Raw genomic sequence first — 22,257 nt, 5'->3', positions numbered from 1 at the left:
CAGGACAACTGAAAAGTATCTGAATGGATTTACACACACACACACACACACACACACACACACACACACACTTCAGTGCTTCAGAGGGGGGATATGCATAAAGTCGCAGGATCAAATCATGGTATCACCAAGTAAACAGGTCTGAGAAAGATCCTGAGATCATGAGCAGGGTGGAGAAACTCCAGCCTGTGAGACAAATACGGACCTCCAGGTCTCTCAGTCCAGACCTCTGGATGCTCCTCATGGCACACCCACTCTCCCCCAGCTAGGCCCCCTAACCAGCCCTGCTCTGGCTTCATGGTAATATTTACTCCATCTTGCCTTGTCCCGCAACTACAAAACTGTCCTTGCACAAGCTCAGGAAGAAGAATGACTGGAAGTAAATGTTAATGTCATTGTGTGCTGAACACAGGTAAGAGTCACACTTGTAACTCCACCTACTTTTAGTTCTGGTTCCACCCACTTTTGACTCTGGCCCTACCCAGATGGAATGTGGACCCCAACAGGTATTGACTGAAATTAATGCCGACTTCTGCAGAAAGAAGATTTCCCATCCCTGCCCTAGAGAGATGTGCTACTCCATAATGAGCTATATGACCCAATGTACTGACTCATTATAAGGAAGCTTCATATGTCTAATTCAGTATTGGAGGTCTCTGGAGTTAGCCCAGTTTACTTAAGATTCTCAAGGCTGTCTCCCAGTTAATTAATTGGAAAGTAGGTAATGTATCTATATGCTATATGCTACCTCCAGTATCAGAGGCAATATGTCTATATGCACCAGTGGCTGGGGAACATGGGTGAGGTGTTCTGTTGCACTCATGTCCAGATTGTGGGTTTCACGTGGGCAGTTGGTTGGCCACTGGAATGCTGGACTACATGGACCCTTGGAATGATCCAACATGATTCTTCTTACGTTATCTTTAGAATTCTGGCTTTATTTCAGATGACAATTTATACTCCAACACAACAAATATTCTTGGGGCCACTTGGAAGGAATGTCCTTAATTCTATTCTGCACATTCTCTCCTAAACTGAATACTCATGTGAACAGAAGGGAGAATCCTCATAGGTAGTTCCGTGAAATGGATACTTATGCTCCACACCTCAAGGGATGAAAAAAGATGTCCTACGTATCAGCTTCCTTCTGATACATTCTGCTGCCACCCCTCTCACATTGTAATGCTATCACAAAGCCCCTGAATTTATACCTGCAATTTTATGTTATAATCTCAAGAAGGCATTGATAAAAGAAAGCACAGCATCTCTCAATCTAATGCTCTATTGAATACGCATCTTATTCAAAGAACTAGAAATATGCCCCCATCAAATATTGTGGGCATGAATTTAATTGAACGTTTTAAAAACGCAGTGTTCAGTGTAAAGTGGCAGCAGGGGGCTTTGAAATGCAAAGAAAACAGAGAAGTTAACATTTTTGCTCACTAAAACTCACTTGTTTAAAAATGAGTCATTCATAAGCTTTGTTAGCTAAAGTGAAATAAACCTTCATCATGTTACACAAGGCAATTAGTCTGGGTAACCTTCGTGTTGAAGATCAAACATATTTGATGTTCAATCAGAGACACCTAGGAGTTTCAGGAGACCCTGCAAAATACAAAACTTCAAAACTGGGTCATATAATGCAAATCTCTACTTTGCTTATAAGCCACATTTGTTCTGAGCTAAAGTTAAATGCAACTTAGGCCACAGCTAGACCTAAGGTTTATCCTGGGATCATCCAGGGTTCGCCCCTGCCTGAGCACTGGATCCCTTGTGTGTCACCTAGGTGAACAGGTTTGACCCCTGGACGATCCAGGAATAAACCTTAGGACTAGCTATGGCCTAACTCTCCCTTTTCCACACATACATGGATTTTCAGAAGGTGTTCTGGAGAACATTGAGCATTCTCCAGGGCCACAAAGAGAGGTCATGGCATATTGCATAGGGTGACCATATGGAAAGGAGAACAGGGCTCCTCTATCTTTAGCAGTTGTATAGAAAAGGGAATTTCAGCAGGTGTCATTTGTAGCATGCAGCACCTATTATTTATTTATTTTATTTATTTATTACATTTCTATACCACCCAATAGCCGAAGCTCTCTGGGCGGTTCACCTGGAGAAATTCCCTCTTTTTCACAACAGTTAAAGCTTTAGGAGCCCTGCCCTCTTCTGTATCTGGTCAAGAGGGCAAGGCTCCTGCAGCTTTAACTGTTGTGATGAACAGGGAATTTCACTAGGTGCTGCATGCATACAAAAGACATCTGCTGAAATTCCCTATTCTATACAAATGTTGAAGGTACAGGAGCCCTGTTCTCCTTTCCATACAGTCACCCTAATATTGGAGCAGTGGTATAGTGGAGTAGGAAACAGAGGGGAGAACAACTCTGAGCCTTTTTTTCAGAGAAGGCGCAATAACATCATCAGGCAGACGCTCCTTGCTTTGACAATTGAATGAGATAACAACGAGGCTTTCACATTTTACTATTTGTGACAGATTAGCATTGAGGGAATAAGAAAATGATTAAAATAAGCAAATAGTGGCTGGATATATATTTCCATTCCTTTGATGGAGAACCTACTTGACGCTCATAGTTTTAAATGGCAACACACTGTTGCACATTTATTTGCATTTCTAATTTAAAGCTAAAGGTTGCATTGCAGCTGGCTGATGTTCTTTTCTTAAAACTTAATGCATTTCAGAGGTGGAACCTGTGTAGTGAGAAAGCACCACTGGGTTCAATAGTGCTAACTCGCAGGTAACTATGCACAGGATTGCAGTTATCCACAATGAACTTAATTGTAGGGATGTGCTCTGCTCCGATTAGAATCGGAGAATCAGAAGCGAATTGGCCTGCTCCGCCTTGCTCAGAGGCGGAGTAGAAGCGGACCGGGGACCCGTAGAAGCACAGCGAAGAGAAGCGCCCATACGCAGAGCACTTCTCTTTTCGTGGCGCGATCCAATCACCATTTTGAAAAATTTCACCCATAGGATTGCATTGCGGAAAAGAATAGGGGATAACTGTGTTGTTTTTTAAGCTATCTTTCTGAAACTTCTTGTGCTTAGAGAGTCATGGCTGGGGGTCATTTTGAGCCTACACTCAGCTCTCTGCATGCTGCAGTTCGCTTGCTAGATTTTTTTGAAAAATTGGGTAAAAAACAGTGGGAAAAGGTACCTTTTCGAAGGGCTGAGGGGCAGAGTCAACTCCCGGTCATGATCACATGATCCCAAAGTTGGAGATGGGGATAGGCAAAACGGGTAACTTGGGATTCTAGGAAACTTCTCTTTCTACTCTGAATGGAGTTTTCCCAGTGTTTTTTAAAACAGTAGCTCCACCAAATGCACAAACACAACCTGAAATCATATACTAAACAAATAAACAGATAGGAAACACAGCACTGTTACCCACCATAACCTTGGGGAACAACTGAATAGATGTGGTGCAAGGGGATGAGCTCCCCTAGGGCATGTGGACGTGCCCAGTGCACTCTCCTGTCCTTGGAGGGCCATCAGAGCCCTCCAAAGGTTAACCCGTGGAGAGAATGCCTATCATGAGTTGAAGTGAAAGTTTGCTTCTTAAAGACTGGTCCCTAGACAGGGACAGTCAAAATTGGCACAAGTATTCCCCCTCCCCCTGGACACGTCCACTCCCCTCTTACTGGTAAAAGACAGATATAGCCTTTTTTTAAAAAATTCTTCTTGTTGTTTATTCAGCAACACTGCTGCTTTTAATTCCACCCCTCCTTTGTTTATTTATTTATTTATTTATTCCATTTTATATGCATTACTGGCTTTGAAACTATCCTTGGTTCACTTCCTTATGCCCCCAGAAATGTCTGCTGCCTGCCTGCCTTCCCTCCCTCCTCCCCTGCCCGCCTCGCAGGGATGATTTGTGTGTGTTTTGCTTTGACTCAGGGGAGAAGTCCTTCCTGGACTTCTCCCCTGAGGAGCGAAGCGGCCCGATCTGCAAATTGCGGATCTGGAAGAGAAGCGGATTGGGGGGGTCCGTGCACACCCCTACTTAATTGTAAGATTTTATGAGTGGTTTACTGTATTTGAGTGATTGTTCATGGTACATAGCTCTCTCATCCAACACCCTGCTGCCATCTCCTGCCATCTTCTGCCTGAGGCAACTGCCACACTCTGTCTAACAATAGAGCCGGCCCTGCCCAGGAACGTATCTTGAGTACCAGAACTGAATGGAGCTCACAGTCCTTCCACACAAAAATTCACTGCTGGTTACTCTCAAGCACTCTTCATTTCAACAACATAACTTGGGCAGGAGAGTAATTTTCCTGCTCCTACTGTTAAAAACAGGGAACCAGAAACCCTTGTTGATCTACTGCAAATCATCCAGCGATCTACCATCCCTGATATATACTATGTGGAGATATGAAAGAGGGTCTTCTCAGCTTTGACAACCTAGTTATGGAATGCACTCCACTCAGAGATCTGGGTGGCACCAGCTGCATTTTGGCATTATGTTAAGACATGGCTATTTACCCAAGGTTTGAGGCTCTTATTGACAGTAGCACAGTTTTGATCTGTTGCTTGGGGTTTAATGCCGATTTTAGAATGGATTGTGGTTTTATGTGCAATTGTTTTTATTGTTGCATGCTGCCCTGAAACCTATTGATATAGGGTTAGAAATATTTAAATAATAAATAAAGAATAAGAATTTGAAATAGTTACTCACTCCTGGCCCTCTGCATCTTTCCCTGCCTTCTTTCCCATGCTCTTTATTGCAAGAAAATGTCGTTTTGTGACCACAAGAGGGAAGCATTTTCCTTTCTTCGCTCCCTCCACCCTCTGTCCAACTCTGAGCAAATTGTAAGTCCAAAGATGCTGCTGAACAACAGTTGAGCTTATTGCTTCTTTAAAGTTGAAACTTCTACTCAGGTCAATCTGTTCAAAACAATACAATGGCATTTATTTATTAATTAATTACATTTTTATACCGCCCAATAGCTGAAGCTCTCTGGGCGGTTCACAAAAATTAAAACCTGGGATAAGATTCAAACTGCCTTTTCCCAGAATTCCCCAAGTTCTAAATACAAATAACAGAACACAAAAGGATCAGCAGATTTGCTAATTTCAGTTTAAGAACCTAAGAAGGACACAAGAAGAGACATGTTGGTCCATTTAGTCCAGCAGACGGTTCACACAGTGGCCAACCAGATTCCCACGAGCAGTTTTCTCTCTGATTCTCCTTTTCCCAAGCTTCAGTTTGCTCCATCTCATTTGCACATCAGTTTGTTTTTTCTCTCTTAAAGTCTGCATGCAAATTCATGCATATTTTGGTATGCATTTCTCCTAATGCATGCATTTTTATCTGCACTTTTCCCTAGTATACGCATTTTGCAAGCAGGTTACCCTTATACAATGCATTCATGTACTTTTCTTTCAGTAATAATATGTGTTTTTGTGTCCACAATTTTGTTTGGACAACTGCATCTCAAAATCCAGAGAAATGCAAAGGCTGAAGGATAACTGCATTCCACTTTGCATACTGATTCGGAAAATGTGAATTTAGTAAATTCCTGTAAAATGCAAACTGAATTAAATACTTCCCAATCCCTAAAAAAAAGGTTGTATGATGTGTGTGTTTTGTGAATGCAGTTGGCATCAGGGGCGCTCAGTTCAAATCACAAATCTGCAGGCTTTTAAAACTCAGGCTTCTTGTAACATGGTTCATATCCTAAATCATTCATGCCTATAAGAACAAGCATTTCAGCCACACCTCCATGGTCATGCTTGGGTGGTCCATTGCTTACAATGAATTCTACCCAGCCAAGATAACAATGCACCTTTTAAATATATAATCTCTGAGTAACCTCTGCCAGGGATTGATCACTGTTATTCAGTGCATTTTAACCTTTGATTCACCCACTGCACTTCCACAAGAACCAGGCATTGAAGAGAATTCAAGGGAAGTTTTTTTAAAAAAATTGTGTTATTCTTTTTAAAAGCCCATGGCTAGATAGACAATTTATGTATTTATTGTTTTACTTACACCGCTTAATGTAATACCTCAAAGAGAGCAATCTTATGGCCCCTACATAAGATTGGGGGACCATAGGGTACTTCAAATTCCTGGATCTGAGGTCAGAGACAGTGCTCCAACCTCGGACTCAGAAGTCTAAACTTCCTACCTCCTCCCCCTTGCAGCCAGCGCAGAGAGAACCACACTGGCAACTTTGGAGGGAAGGGAAAGGGGGCATGCCAGAGAGTGGGGAGGGGACTAAGGAAGGAGGGGCACGAGGCCCGGAAGATCCACTCTCTGCTCTCCATGCGCCTTTCCCAGACATTTAAATAAACATTAAAAATTCCCTCAAGAGGTCATGAATATCTGGATCTGTCCAGGCAAAACCAGACAGTTAATCACCCTATGGGCAGGTATATATAGGAGGATGCCATTCTTCAGGTAACCTGGTCTTTATGGGCATCTTTAGATTAAAGGGAAATCACAATCGCTTACCAGCATAACTGTAATGAGCTGAATTACACAGGAGAAGACGGTGGACCACGTGGTCTGTAACTGAAAACTTCTCCTCTCATGTTCATGGTATTGAATGGGATGGCATCCTCTAGTGGGTGTTTTGTAGAGTAACTTCAGCTGCACACAGAAGGAAATCCTGAGATATTTCAGAAAATCCAAGTTTTTTTAAAAAAAAAATGGAATAACTGGGGAAAGGAGTGGGAGACATCGTCAAAGTGACCCACAAACTTCCAGGAGTGGCCAGTTATGAGCATGCTATAAATTGCTCATTTAGAGAAACCCTGCATTACCATTATATGTTTTTAGAGAGGAAGAAAGGGACCATAGCTCAGTGCCTTTGCATCCTCAACTTTGCACCCACAGCATGTCCAGTTAAAAGTGATGGTGGTGATGGTGGAAGGGTGGGGGACTGTGTAAAAGTACTGCCTGTAAGACAACACCAACTGGGCCAAATGGGCACGTAATCTGATGTGGTACTTGGCAAGTTCCAAGGTTCTCTGAGTTAAAAAAAGCATGTATTCAAAATGGGCTTTGAAAGAAGTTGCTGTGGATAGAACGTTTCTAAGCAATTGCTTCAAGGCCAGCAATTGTGTGTGCTTCTGCCTGCAAACATGAATGCACATATGGTACAGACCCTCCTTGGGAATCTGCTGCTATTTCTCACTGTTGCAAGATTTCTGATTTTGCAGCTCAGCCAATTCCCAATCCCAGCGTAATGAAACCTCGTAACACTGGTGAGGATATTAATATCCGTGTAATTAGTAAGACTATTTATACTTCCACAAGGCAGCCCTAATTGAACAGAAAAACTGACTCCCAACTACAGATTGACTTCATTTCAGTAGGTGGGCCCTTGGGCACTTGATCTTAGCCCAGGACTGCCTTAAAAGCTATGTAGAGATGCATTGCTATAGGGACACATGGAAACCCAGGAGAAAAATACACGGAGAAGCCTTTTGATAAGTGATATGTTGCTACTTTGAGGATATTTTCCAGTCCAAGGTGCAAAATAATGCTATCAATAAACATCAATGCTAATTATTCAGGCACTTAATTATTCAACCACCTGCTAGGCCTCTACCCTCTTCCCTATGTCCCACTACAAGGCAGGCAGGCAGGCAGACAAACAAACTGGATGTCTTAGATCTGGCTTATTTAGATCCGGGATAGCTTGGCAGTAGTAACGTTGAGGCTGGATTCCTGCAATGCACTCTATGTGGGGCTGCCCTTAAAGCTATTCCAAAAGCTGGAGCTAGTGGAGAACGCAGCAGCTCGGCTGTTGTCTGGAGCTGCCCCTTTCCAGCATGTAACTCCTCTGCTGAGGGAACTGCACTGGTTGCCTATTTGCTACAGGGCCAGGTTTAAAGTTCTAGTACTAGTGTACAAAACCCTAAACAACTTGGGACCAGAATACCTGAGCGAGCACCTTCTCCCTTACCAACTTGCCCAGTCACTGAAGTCATCTGAGGACATGTTCCTGGTGGTTCCACATGGACCTATGGTCCAATTGGAGTCCACCAGGAGAAGAGCTTTCAGCGTGGTAGCCCCCTCCCTATGGAATTCCCTGTCTTTGGAGGTCAAGCAGGTGCCAACATTGTATTGCTTTCAGCACCTCCTGAAAACATTGTTATTCCAGGAAGCTTTCCCTGAATGACCAGCTGTGGTTTTATCTGAACCTTGTTCTTTTAAAATGTAAATATTAATGTTGTTTTTATTCTTTTATTCACCACTCCAAATTCTTCGGATAGTGAACAGTATATAAATATTGTAAACAATAAGTAAATAAATCTGGGAAGACAAGTTATGTTTGTTTATTTAATCTTGCAAGGAACCTTGATCCCCTTCCTCTCCATTTTATCCTCATAACAACAACCCTGTGAGGTAGGTCAGGCTGAGAGTGTGCAACTGGTCCCAAAACACCCAATGGGCTTCATGGCCGAGTGGGGACTAGAACATGGATCTCCCAAGTCCCAGTCCACCACTCTTTGCCACTACACCACATGGGCTGTCTTTTTAAATTGTGTTGGTTCTAGTAGTGCTGAGTTGAAATCTGCTCTCCCACCCACTACCCAGGCGGTATGCTGTGAAGTGTGTTTGTGTGAGAGAGACAGAGTCTTGGTCCTTTGGAAGCAAGAACAGAAGCAACGTTTCCATCATTGCCCACAGTGTTTGCCCCTCCGTATTGCTGCCTGGTATGGTGGCACCATTTTCTCAGTGCTCCCTCTCCAGAAGACGCCAGAGTGAGAGCAGGAAGCATCCTTGCTATTCCTGCCCTCACTGTGATCTTGCTGCCCTCACATAACCCCCTCCAGGCACTGAATGAACACATGGACATATGAACGTTCAACATGAATGGATGAACCGTTGGTTTCTGTTCACCACTCTGCTGCTAAGATCATCTTCTTGGCTCGCCGCTCTGACCATGTAACTCCACTTCTGAAATCTCTTCATTGGCTTCCAATTCACTTCAGAATCCAATATAAACTTCTCCTGTTGACCTACAAAGCTTTTCACTCTCTAGCTCCTTCCTATCTCTCCTCTCTCATCTCACACTATTGCCCCGCTCGTGCTCTTCGCTCCTCTGATGCCATGTTTCTCGCCTGCCCAAGGGTCTCTACTTCCCTTGCCCGGCTTCGTCCATTTTCTTCTGCTGCCCCTTATGCCTGGAACGCTCTTCCAGAACATTTGAGAACTACAAGTTCAACCGCAGCTTTTAAAGCTCAGCTAAAAACTTTTCTTTTTCCTAAAGCTTTTAAAACTTGATTTTGTTCTGACTTTATACTGCTAGTTTTACCCTACCCAGTGCCTGTTTGCATTCTCTTCCCCTCCTTATTGTTTTATTATGATTTTATTAGAATGTAAGCCTATGCGGCAGGGTCTTGCTATTTACTGTTTTACTCTGTACAGCACCATGTACATTGATGGTGCTATATAAATAAATAAATAAATAAATAATGGATGAACACAATGAATACATAAATGAATGAGCACAATTGTTAGGCCGTGTGGGCTAGCTCCGCCCACCACCATTGCCACACACCGCTGCAACACTCAATGTACTTTTTGACATTCATCAGTTCTCTATGCATACATCAGTGGTATGTGTGCAGAGTTCCTACACACAAGGAGGGACCCTGAACATTTGGGTTCCCTCCTTGCATATAGGAGCTCTGTGCATCTATAGCAATGTTTGGAGGGGACCGTCTGCCCCTTCCCGAAGTCCCTTGAGCCAAAAAAATATATATGTCCTCAAAAGAACTTTTAGTGCATATCTGTACATCTTTGTAAGTCAGATGCCCCATGTCATTAATAATGTCAGGGCTCCATTGGTCTTGAATTACTGAGATATAGCGGAACAATTGTTCTGCTTTTATTGCACACTCCCCTTGCAATATTAAAGGCGTCATTGGACGAGCAATTTTATAGCACACTCGTTACTGGGCACTCATGGGCTTTCACAGGTTCTATTCATGACACCGTCCACCTCCCGTGCACCTCCCGCTGCTTCTGATCGTTTTCCCATCTCAAAAAAAGACCCAGGAAAATCCGATTTTTCCCCTGTTGTGAAACATGTCGCCATTTCCTGCTGTGTGCAGGAAAAGCAGCACAAAAAACAAAATGGAAAAAAAATGTCCCACTGAATTGGCCACGTCGTCTTTGTTTACTTCTTCTTTCTTCAGCATCTGAAACTGCTCTACCCTATTTTGGAACAGAAGCACGATTCAAAGCAATGGGAGGGAAACACAACCCACTCACCCCGTATGAAGAAGCTCTAAGTCTCCATTACCAGTCATTTATTCTTCTTCTGGAACTATGACCATTAATGTATTTTCTAGCAGTCCCTATGATTCCTTCAATGTGTATTATGGTTAGTGAGACAGCACTAAACTGCATTGAATTATACTGTGAGGTTATTACTTTGACTGTCAGCACCATGGAGTTACTGATGTGTCTCATTTGGTTATGTTTCTCTTTCCTAAATCGACCATATGCATGTAATCTCAGGGACCACGTAGGATGATGCACATAGTTAAACAAATTTGGCTAAGTAACAGCAATGCTGAGAACAAATGGAATCAACTGAAAATTAGGGCAATGCTACTTGGATTATTCACGTGGATGATCCCAGCCAATCAGGGATCTCACAATGAACAAAATGATGCAACTAAGCTACATACCCAAGGGTCATGTGATGACATCACTTTAGATTCCCTCCTTGCATATTTTTCCAACCTTAAGTTTTCATCCCATTTCTGCATCAGTTTGCAATTTTTTAAAAAATCCACATGAAAGTTCATATACATTTCATGTGCATTTCTTTGAATATGTGTGTTTTATACACAATTTGGCAAAATATATCCATTTTCAGAAAGCAGTACACCCAAAATATAATGTGCCTTTGCATGTTATTTTCAATAAGATATGGATTTGTGTATCCACTTTCCTTTAATATTGGCAATTTTTTTACCTCTCTCTCTCTCTCTCTCTGAACCGGGAAACTGCATCTTAACATTTGGAAAATGTTGAAGTATAATTGCATTTTTCAGGTAATGTATTGGTTCAAGAAGTGCAAATTAGGTAAGTTCATATTACAATGCAAACTGAACCAATTTCTCCTCCATTGCTAAGGAAGGATTTTATCCAGGAAGCAGAGATCATACCACATAAATGAAGTATTTTCCAAGGCAGAAAACACCCCCAAGTGAGCAAGAAAGTAAAATACAAGAATGTTTGGTAAAAAGAAAGGCAAAATGGCAGCCCATGCTATATGTCAACATTTGCTGTTATTTTCTAAAATTCCTTTATATACCCCTGCCCTTCTTTGGATAAAAAATCCAGAGAAAGTAAGTGAGCTTCAGGTTGCATTTAATCAGGAATGTGTCCCATACTTTGAGTTTGGAATTGTTATCTTTTACCTGTTGCTTTGCACCTGTTGCTTTAAAAACAGTGCTATTTTTGTTATGTTTTGTTAGTGCTCCTGAGCTGAATGAAGTCAGCTGCATAAGGACAGGCAAAATTTCAACAGGTGAAGCCTTCCCTCCCCCTCATCACTTCTCAAAACCAGGAAAAGCTTAACCTCCTGCATTTCTGACTATCATGCAGCTGTTACAGGAACAGACGGTCTGGCCAGCTAGGACGATAAAAAGGAGTGATTCCAAATATGCAAATAGAAATGTAATCTGGAGAAAGACAAGGTAACAGTGCACTTTTTAAGCCTTAAAATAACTTGATATGTCATAATTTACACAATTAGCAATTGTGTGAATGTTTTTTTAAAAAACGAATTACCACAGCTCCATATACCAAGACTTCAGTGTTAAACATTCTGCTGTTTTTCAACTTTTAGCTATTACTCTTTGAGCTGCGATCAACAGGAACATGATTAATTTCTTAGATGTCTTCCTACATCGTTAACAGAACCAATATTGACAAATTTTGTGACATATATAGTATGGTAACATTTGCCATTTCAGGAAATATCATATTCCAAAACTGTAGCACAACAGGACATGACTACTACATATGAATATATAAAGCTTTCTGATAACATTTTTTCCCACATTTTGCATATCTGTTTTTGCTATCCTTGCCATGTGCACTGGCATAATATACCAGTAAAATTGTTGGCATAACAGTGTTAAAGAACTCTCCCTAAAGATAATTCATACAGTTTACTTGATTGAGTCATCCATAATATACCCTATACATTTTGCTCTGGTATTATCCAATATCATCTTCCCATGTCATTTTCAAACCATCTGACATACTTACATCTATTTCACTAAGATGTGAATAAATAAGACAGACAAATGTGTTTGTATTGATCATGTGTTCCAACAGGAACCACCATTTAAATTTCCCACACGGCACTAGAATGATGCTACATCAGCTCCCAGCTCCTAGCATTCATTTGAAGCACTGTAGATGCATGCTGTGATGGCCCCATCAAAACAGGAGGGCTGGCCACCATCAACTTGGGGCCCAGGAGTCATGCAAGACATGTGCGTGCACATCTGCGCATATTCACTGGCAGGCTTTAACCTTGCCCCTATCCAAGTGATCCTGCACAAGATCACTAGGGGGGGGGGGGCTGCTTTAGCATCATTGAGTGAGTGAGAGGCTAAAGCTTCCTGTGCTCCCAGTGTGATCCCAATGGTCATCACTGCTTTCATGCCATTCTGTGAAATAAGTCTATTCTCCAGGTGAAAGGTTAAGAACTGCCCCCACCCCCCAGCATTCCTTCATGGCGGATTCTAAGTGCATCTTAGACAAAAGAAAAACTTTCAACCAATCAGTGTTGAATGTAAGCTGTGATGTATGAATTGTATTCACCTTACCTTGTATTGGCAATGTAACCTAGTTTGTTAACAGAGCATGGACCAGTAAAGTCCATTAGAGATAAGAGCACTGACCAATTATGTTACTAACGAGTGATGTAACCAGAGCCTATATATTCCAGAGTATCCCTTTGTTCGAGGAGCTCTTAATTTGCATTTCCCGCTGGAGCTCCAATGTTGCAACATTTATGAATAAACTTTAACTTGCATTCTCCAACCCGGTGTGTTTATTGGCAAAGTATACACTGAGGGAGCGGCCTGTCCAGCCCTCAGGTTTGAGGGCTAACAGTAGGAGTGCATAAGCAGCAATGCTCATTTTTTAAGGGTCACTGCAGGGCGGAAGAGGATTTAGCCCCCTCCCAGTGACCTTGGCAAGCAGCATGGAAACAGAGACCCTGACTGGCAGGGAGAATTCAGTGGTGGTGTTGTGCCATACAACAGGCCTCCAGGGGGCGCATGTGGCCATGGGTTGTGTGTACCCTTATTTTATTTGCTTTAAATTGAATGCTTTTATTTATAATGTTAGCTGCCTCAGAACTTGTTCTACTTATTGAAAGGTGAGATTGATTTGAAACATTTCTATCTATCAAAATAAACTCAGGCTACACTTGCCTAGCTGCCAATGAACCTATTTTCAATAGCTTCTTATTTGATTTTGTTCAAATATTTGTACATTGCTTTCCCAACAACCATGCTGAGCTCTTAAGAAAGCCATGATTTGCACAAAAAAGCTTTTTTATACATAGATTCAGCCGCAAGGGGGTGGGAATGGTCAGCTGGTCTCATTCAGGATCGAACATACTCTTTTGCAGATAAGGGAGCAATGATGTAGTTATTACTTAACAGTAATTGTGAGTTACGTTGCGAACTAGGCATGCGAGAAAGCAATCACAAGATTCTTTGAACACACACCAAACATCTTCACAGACCCATCACCACATCCCCATTTGGTCATAGCCCTTAATGAAATCTTGGTCAGACCCTAGACTTTCAATCAGTGCAAGCAAATTTCAAAGGGATACACATACTGGTTATTTCACCCATCACACAGTGGCATTTTTCAATGCTCTGTCTGTCTGTCTATCCATCCGTACACACAAATACATATACACTTAACATAAAGATGACATTTTTGTGACGTTCAAGTATCTCCCATAACCTCCAGGTCTACCCTCAGTGGTCTTTTTGGTGTATCCCCAATGAATCGCAATACTCAGATGTTCATTCTGGAGTATGCAGGACCTCATTTTTACCACTGAGACCAGCTGAGACATTAAATGTGCTGGGTGTTGTTATTTGGCCCAATAGAAGCCATTTTTGCTAGAAGACTGTACTTGGTTTGGTCTATTCAGTGCTGACATTTTGCAGAACTCGTTCTGTGGATTTTCTTGTGCAGTTGTTTCATGGAAATTGATTGATATTGAGATCATGAGCTACTGGGATTCCAGTTTCATTTTAGCCCTTGATTCCTGTGACCCAGTTCCATTTGGTTCTTCACAGTGAGAAAACTCCCACCAAATCACCACACAATGGAGGAAGAGTTGTGTGAATCCACCTTTATCAGGTGGGAATCTACACTAATGTTATTCTAACATTGTGAATGGGTTACTGTGACGCACAGCGTCACATGACCCTGTGTATCTAGCATTGTTAATGAGTTGTACTTACTGGTTTTATTTCGTTGTCGCTCAGTAGTAGCGCTTGTATTGATTGCATGTGCCCTGTTCTATCGACATTAGCTCGTCTCCGGAAATTTTAAAGTGAGTTGGTCAGCCAATTGCTTCCCTGGGGCGTTTCCACTTCCATTGCCTGCCTTTAGCAGCTGTTCTACAACGTTTTGCCTCATGTATGACTGCACTAGTCCTACATCCTATCCAACAGTGTGCCCTGGAATAATGAATTAATAATGTAAAAGCTAAACGTAAGTAACGCTACATTCCCATAGTGTGCCCCATGATGATCAAAACTGAAACAGATAGCAACATAAGAAATGCACAGTAACAACATTATAAGACTAGTGTAGATCCGCCCCTGATGTAGCTTGAAGACCTTTTAAAGCCATGTTATTGACCCTTGTTTGAAAACTGCCTTTCCGTATGATGATTTATAGCTTACTAGCTGTACCCGGCGTAACATACGCCGTTGTAGCATATCTTAAAGTTTATTAATTAAATATCATCGCGGGGGCAGGGGCTGCTTGGAGGCCGCCGATACAGCACCATCTGGCAGACCTGGGGGGCAGGGAGGTTGGGGGAGGGGGAGCAGGTGTCCCCCTCTCCCCGGGGTTCCTGTCAGCCTTGGGCCGCCCGCCCAGCTTGCATGAGATTAGTCCGGGGCCTCGGCTCGCAGCAGGGGAGCGGCCTCCCACCTGACCACCAAGGGCCCCGGCTGTGCCTCGCTCATGCTCCAGACCATTGCACTGCCCCCTTTGTGGCGGGGGGGGGAGCGAAGAGGCAGAAAGGGTTAGGATTACCTTGGAAAGCCTGGAGGAGTCGGGCGAGGGGCTTAGCAACCTGTATCAGCTGACGTTACACGTTGTTACTGTTGCTTAGCAACCTATATCAGCTGAACTCTTTACGGAAACATACCTAAGCGTTTTATATATATATTGATAATTGTTTACTACCTTCCCTACCCTTTGGAAACTAGTGTAAAGCCCATGTTGCCATGGGCGCTAGTAGTCTGAGGGCAAAACATACTGATCCTTGACTTCTGCTATATCACTCTTGTCAGTCCCATCGCCACTGAATGATATTTACTTCTTCCCCTCAGGCCTCAAGCTCACCTCTTTCCCTCTTCCCCCACATTTTAAAACCTGGCTTTTCCTATGGCTGCTTCTTTTTCTCCTCCTCCTCTGCTTCAGAGCATTTGCTACAACCTTCACCACTATCCCTGCTGCCAATATGGCCACTCTGAGACCAGGTTTGACTTGAAAAGCCCAAGGCTCTTCCTCGGTCCCCGCCTTTGAGTTTTTCTCCCTGTGCAGCTGTGTAGTGCAGAGTTTCATGGGAGTTGTAGTACCCTGACTGCTTTAGGCTCCTGGGCAGGGTGTGGAAACATATTGTTTGGCTATTAAAGCTCAAGGTTTGAACTTTTTTAAACTTTCAATATTTCCTGCATGTTTACACTGCTCAAGCTTCAGTTTAAAACAAAAATGAGCAAAATTGGTTGGGTAGATTTCAAGTAATAAGTCTTACACTGCTGTATTCTTATATAAGATTACTCATGTCCATAGACTTCACTCTGATTTTTAGACCAAAAGCTTCTCTTTCTCTCTCTGTCAGTGAAGTTGCTCCAGGCTGCATTTTATCCTGGGCAGGAATCCTACTTCTACTTATTACTTAGTCTGATTTCTTTCTACTATAGATCAGCAGTAATAACCCTGCAGCTATGAAAACTCAGCCTCCTTTGAGATGACACTAGGAATCTTGAGCAGTCTGGCAGATTGTTACCTTGCAGCTACAAAGAGAAAGGAGATTTTTATGAAACGGAGAATGTTGCAGAAAGTGGATGCAGAACAATTGTGCAAAGATTATCCTACATAAGGAAGCCAGTGTGGTGTAGTGGCTAGAGTGTTGGACTGGGAGTCGGGAGATCTGGGTTCTAGTCCCCAGTCAGCCATGGAAACCCAGTGGGTGACTTTGGGCCAGTCACAGGCTCTCAGCCCAACCTACCTCACAAGGTTGTTATTGTGAGGATAAAATGGAAAGGAGTAGGATTATGTACGCTGCCTTGGGTTCCTTGGAGGAAAAAAGGTGGGATATAAATGTCATAAATAAATAAATAAATAACTTGACCTTGTTTTGATCAGGCTGATAAATCAGGCTGAGTATCTATATCCTATATTTTCTTCCCATAACACACTGCAGCATTTAGTGTGATCGACTGCCCCTCCCCAAGATGCCTCGAGATTGCTTGTTAATCATAAGAACGGCAGGTAATGACAAACATGCTTAGAAACAAATGATTATAAGTTACACAGTGGCTCTTTCAAAATGTACTATGGGGATTCTATAGAAAGGTGACCATTGAAGCAACCGCTCAGCTGAGCAATACTAATTCCAGCATGTTGCTGGATTCCCAAGTGCTTTGGGGAGGGTGGTTAAAGGCCTCCAGACCACCAACCTTGGACAGCAGTGTAACACCCAAGTAGTCATTGCAAATATGATCACCATGAATGGTGTGAATAGTGCGGCCACTTAGGTATTTCCCAAAAATACCATCAACAGAACAGAGGACAAAAGAGGAGCCCAATTTGCATAACATTTGCATATGGTAATGTATATAGATGCTTATTTAGAAATAATAACTGTGGTTTAAATAGAAGTACAGTACATTTCACCATTGTGGGAAACACTGTCCAGTGGACTGTGCACCTGTTCAGTCTCCCTTCATATAATTCTTTATCTTTAAACCAGTCTTGGACTGGACTAGAAATATATGAAAATTTTATTGGGATTCATTTATAATAAGAATTTGCTTTGTTTGCAACCCTAAATGTGAACAGGAGCACTTTTTGTGGTGGAAAAAAAAGCTTGAACATCCCCAGGCTTGCAATCACATTTGAAATATATATATATATATATATATATATATATATATATATATATATTTGTGTGTGTGTGTGTGTATGCACTTTAATGTGCACATCCCCCTGCCCCCCCCCCCCACACACTTTCATGCTTTAGTCATTGGGAGGAAAGGGTCATTCTGGTGTCTACTTTTCCTCTTTGAATGAAAAGAAAGACAGGTTGCAAACAGAAACTGGAGTGAGACGGAATAGACTACATAGTGTACCTCTGAGAATCATGCCGATTTTCAGAATCCCTGATTCTCCCATCCCCAGACTGGTCAGCTGTTCAAGTACAGGACACTTTCAAATAGAAGGTTGTCCTCTGTAAAGGTTGTCCTCACATGGCCATCACCTCACCTGAAGCATTCCTTTGAGATAGCTTTACATGGAGCTAAGCTGAAACTGATTTTGGCAGTGTGAAACCAGACATTAGAGGATGTGAGAGGGTGGCACCAATAGTTACAGCACAAGGGGGAGGCAGAAAAAGAGGGGAGTCCATAATAGTGCAAACAAACCAATATTTAATGGGAAATCCCCATACTTCCAGCATGTTTCAAGTTCAAAGTTCTTCCCCTATCCTTTTATTTCTCATGATCTTATATTACTGGTCTTCATCAATAAAGAGAAAGCCCAACTTTCTGAATTATTAACTTGTTTAATTTAATACAAGAGTTAAGCATACAAGAAGCCAGTGAAACGGCTGCGGTAACATTTGACGTCTCATTTAAAGAGATCCACTCACCCTGTCTTGTCTGACTTTCAGCAACTAGTTTTGATCTTTCTCCAGAAGCTGTAAATCCCCTCAAGCGACCATGAGATCCCAAACGATGAAAAAGAGATAATAACTCCACGACCCTTTGATTCAATTGAAAAAGTTGTAAAGCCATTGCAGTGTCCAGCTGCAATGGACAATTGCAATTGGATAATTGGTGTCCTTCTGTGGCAGACAGAGCGAACTGCTCATTGAAACTAAAGCACAAAGCAAGACCAAGGTAGAGAAACATTGGCCTCAACCAGGGATGCAGAACCAAATCCCAACCCCTTCCCCTGTAGCCACCGATCATCTGGTGCTTTTTGGCTCTAGTTAGGGTGACCATATGGAAGGGAGGACAGGGCTCCTGTATCTTTAACAGTTGTATTGGAAAAGGAATTTCAGCAGGTGTCATCTGTATGCACACAGCACCTAGTAAAATTCCCTCTTCATCACAACAGTTAAAACTGCAGGAGCCCTGCCCTCTTTTGCATCTGGTCACTCTAATATAGCACAAAATTAGGGAAGGCAGGGCACTCTAATATAGCTCTTTGTACAGCCCCTGTAGAAATTGTAAAAGAAATGCAAAATAAGATTTTAAAAAATTACAGAGTTGTCAGAAAATGGAGAAGAAATGCACATTCTCAGCAAAAATGTTGATGCTTGAATGCTGAGAAAATGTGATATCCCTAAAACAGAAGTGCTACCTGAGAAGGAGAAGATACCTGGATCTTGTGCAACAAATTAATAACAATTGGATATTTATTCTGTGAATAAGTTATTGTCCAGAAGCGGTCTCAAATATTTGGATGATCTAAACTTACTTGTTTTGCATCTTCCTTGACCCCCACCCCCTAATACAACACTAGGGAAATAACCATTTGAAATTTGCATGCCTATTTATCCTAACCTATAAATGAACACAGCATTTCAGACAAATCCCCCAGTTGAGTGGATAGATTTGTCTATAGCAATTCTTGTCGGTCAGTTTTTTCTTCTTATAAACAAGTGTGCGTGCATGCAGTGTGGACATGCATGCATGGCAAAGATTTGCAAATGTAATTGGAAAAAGAGTAACCTTTAAAAACATGTTAGGTAATGAATGGAAGCTGCGGTTTATGTCTGTCTGCCTATTTCTCTCTCTCTCTCTCTCTCTCTCTCTCTCTCACACACACACACACACACACACACACACACACACACGGAGGGAGGGGGAGAGAGAGAGACTGGATACTCAAGAGAACTAAGCATGAAGTATAGGAACTTCTGCCAGGCAGGCTCACTGACTGGTTTTTAACCTAGCCAGACAGTTTGTTACAAGCTATTAATTATTCAGCAATTCAGAACCTGGTTCCAAGAAAAACCATTTGTTCTTACGGACTCCAGGCTTGCAAAAATGCATGTAATTTTCATAATTTTTTTTTATGCACATTCTTAGTAAGCTCTTTGAGAGCCAGTTCCCACGCTAGGGGGTTGTTCAGAGGAACCCACAGCATGCAGAATCTGTTTGGGCAAATTTCTTTAGGTATGACAGAGTGGACAAGATCCTGAGGGAAACAGAACTCAAGTCTCCAGTTTCCAGATTGCCCCCTCCCTATCAGGCCCACCACAAGCCAGATGACATCAAGGGTGTGTTGCGTCCACCCCCTGACATGACAGGGCTGCCCCCTTTTTACTCTCCGTGCTGAGTGAGGCGTGAAGTTCTGTGCCTCCTCTCAGCATGGAGAAAGGGACTTGGCTGGTACCAGGAGGAGGAGCACCAGCTGAATCCCTGGCTTTGTGCAGCACCCGGCATGCATAGAAGAGATGCTGCACAAAGCCATGCCCCAGAGATCTGGCTGCTCTTCCTGGCATGGGCCAAGACCCACTGCCCACAACCCTGCTCTTATCTCCTATCTCACTGTTTGAGATAACAGTGGAGATGCACTCTCAGGGGATACCTCCAGGGGGCAGGGCTTCGAGGAAACCCAGCGGGGCTGTGCAGGATGGTTGGGTACCCCACAGGCTGCATTTAGCCCATGGACTGGAGGTTTTGCATCCCTGCCCTATGGCAATGGTCAAATGGTGGAAAAAAGATTACTAAACAACAATCTGAACTCGGGTGTCTCCAATGCAGCCTTCGCACACTGATCACTGTGGCACAACAAAGCTGGCAGAGAGATTAGAATTGCTGTATATGTAAGACAACTTGCCATAAGTCTGTCAATACATATTTATATCAGGTTTTTAAATTACCCTCAGGTTCATGGTGTGTGGGTTGTTTTCATTTTCTGTTTTGCACAATATAATATATCGATTTCCTTTAGGCCTTCTGATGTTTCCCCCCTTTCCAGTTCTCTTTAACAGTTGTATGGATCCAACCGAATTAAATAAATCCTTTCTCTAATGACATGATTTAATTCATTGTCCAAGTGAGCACATCCAGCCAATTCAATTACGTCAAGAGCTAGAAAGAATCAATGGCCCAAAACTCTGCATGCTGAATCAGGAGCAAACTATACATCCCATGAAACCTGGATGGTGGTAATTTCTATTAGGGGTGGAAGAGACAACAAGGCTTAACCCTTGACTTACCAGTCACTTTTCTCCCTCAAATGCCCTCAAGCTCCAGCTACCTGCAGAGTTCCAGACCCATATTATCAAGGTAAACATTCGTCTGGAACACTGGCTGGTATAAAAAATATCTGAGCGTACTTAATTTCATTTCATTTATTTCATTTCATTTGTTACATTAGTATACTGCCCCATAGCCAAAGCCCTCTGGGTGGTTTACAAAAATTAAAAACCATATATTACGAACTACAAAAAGAAAGGCATTTACATATAACCGCAGACAATATGTATCCAAAAACAATCAGCCAAGACGATTCAAGAGCTAATTTAAGCTCATTGTATGCCTCTTTGCATGCAGTTTCATGCAGTATGCAATTTACCCATTACATGTTTGTTTGTTTGTTTGTTTGTTTGTTTAAATGATAAATCAGATCCTATTGTAAACCTTCCAAAGCATGCAAGAAAAATTAAAAATCCAAAACATAGTAAACAGTAAGAATAATAATAGAATCGTAAGAATGAACAAATAAAACCAGGCAGTACCATATACACAAGAGCCTCGTGTGGCGCAGAGCGGTAAAGCAGCAGTTTCTGCAGCTGAAACTCTCCCCACGGCCTGAATTCGATCCCAGCGGAAGCTGGTTCTCAGGCAGCCGGCTCGGGTCGACTCAGCCTTCCATCCTCCCGAGGTCGGTAAAATGAGTACCCAGTTAGCTGGGGGAAAGGTAATCACGGCCGGGGAAGGCAACGGCAAACCACCCCGCTATAAGGCCTGCCAAGAAAACGTCAGCGAAAGCTGGCGTCCCTCCAAGAGTCAGTAATGACTCAGTGCTTGCACGAGAGGTTCCTTTCCTTTCCTACCATATACACAATGGTCCACTAAAATCCTTAGAATCCTGAGTTAATTACAGGCCATGGTAAATAGGTGAGTTGTTAGGGCCTGCTTATAGGCCTGAAATAATGCGGCCTGGCAGATATTAGAGATCCACAAAAGGGCCCCCCCACTACCAGCTTAATTGCTCTTACAGGTGAGCACATAAATAGGGCCTCTAATACCGATCTGAGTGTAGGCCATAGGCGTGCACACTACATTTCATTAGAGTGTGCACCCAGGGATTTTTTTTTTTAAAGATGAACACTTATTGGATACTCAGTCATATAGGGCATTATTTGTATTCATTTATTTATTAAACACTGTAGACACTGATGCCCTCCCTTTGTTTGACTTGCCTGACCATGGGAGGGCCGTTGCAAGGGGGGGATGAGGAGACGCTCTTCAAGGCCCAGCATTGGTGGGGCTTTGTGGTGACTGTCGTTTTCATTCCCGCGGCCGGGAGCAATGACGTTCTCTTGGAGGCAGCGGTTCTTCAGCGTGGCGTCAGAGCAGCTGGAGGGCCGTTCCCACTGTGTCTGGATCCCTACTCAATGCCCCCTCAATTTGGCACTTATTGCTTGAGACATTAGGGGGTGCCTGGGCACACCCTTTGCACACTGCAATGGTGTAGGCTGGTTAGTATGGGTAAAAATAGTCTTTCAAGTAACCTG

This window comes from Elgaria multicarinata, chromosome 1, assembly GCF_023053635.1.
Source record: "Elgaria multicarinata webbii isolate HBS135686 ecotype San Diego chromosome 1, rElgMul1.1.pri, whole genome shotgun sequence".
Lineage (NCBI taxonomy): Eukaryota > Metazoa > Chordata > Lepidosauria > Squamata > Anguidae > Elgaria > Elgaria multicarinata.
The sequence above is the reverse complement of the archived record's forward strand: the minus strand, read 5'-3'. Positions refer to the sequence as shown.